This window comes from Moschus berezovskii, chromosome 21, assembly GCF_049115385.1.
Source record: "Moschus berezovskii isolate FMDL1 chromosome 21, NW_MosBer_1.0, whole genome shotgun sequence".
NCBI lineage: Eukaryota > Metazoa > Chordata > Mammalia > Artiodactyla > Moschidae > Moschus > Moschus berezovskii.
Window position 1 is genome coordinate 14,200,537 of NC_142480.1, and position 1,011 is coordinate 14,201,547.

Here is a 1,011-nt window from a genome sequence, read left to right on the forward strand (position 1 = left end):
CTGTCCATGGGATTCTCCAAGCAAGAATACTGGCGTGGGTTGCCGTGCCCACCTGCAGGGGGTCTTTCTGACCCAGGGATCAAACCCATGTCTCCTGCATCTCCAGCATTGGCAGGCAGATTCTTTGGCAGGGAAGAGGTGAATTGACATTATGAGACTCACAATATTTAGGGCACCCTAGTGATTTCCAAATGATGTGCCTGATTTCAACTATGAAGTTACATTCTTTTTTTTTTGGCATATGGTATCCAAACTTAATTCTATATTAGGGAAGTTGGCAATATGTCCAGTCATCATGGCTTATAATTCTGACCATTTCCTTCATGAGGCTTAGAAATCTTGATTTCTGCCTAGTCCTGGCAGAAATTTGATTGACAAACAAGAGAAATGAGATGTTGACCTGCATTTTCTGGGTTTGAAGCTACAATAAGTTTTGCACAGGGTATATAATGTAGGTAATGAGTCCTCCCAAACCTCAAAGTGGAAATATGAAACCTGATCAGAAGTCATTGAGGAAAACTCAATGTGCTCCAAAACACTATAGGAGAGGCCGGTGAAAGGAATCTTGTCAATAATGCAGGCAGAATGCCATGATCATTACTACAGAGTTAGTAGAACCGTGAAAAAATATTTATTAAAAGACCACTGTGTTTTCTTAATTTCACCTGAATTCAAGTAAAAGATTAGTGTAAAAACCAAGAAGGGAATAGCAATGCCAGTGTCTTGTCAGGCTCTTCTTTGCTCCGGAGCCAGGCATACAGTAACCAAGAAAGATGCTCTTAGTGATCAATAGGAGCGTGTATGATTCATTGTCTGAGAAGATTTCCTGCTTGATAGATTGCTCATCAATATCTGGTTCCCCTTCTTGTGGGAGGATCACATTTACCCGTCCTCATGAACTCAGATGTCACCATGTTTTACTCTGGCCTTTGATATGTGAGTGGAAGCTTTGGGGGTTCCTCTGGCATAAGTTATAAGAGTCAAAGCAGGCTTTTTTCATGTTCCCTTTTT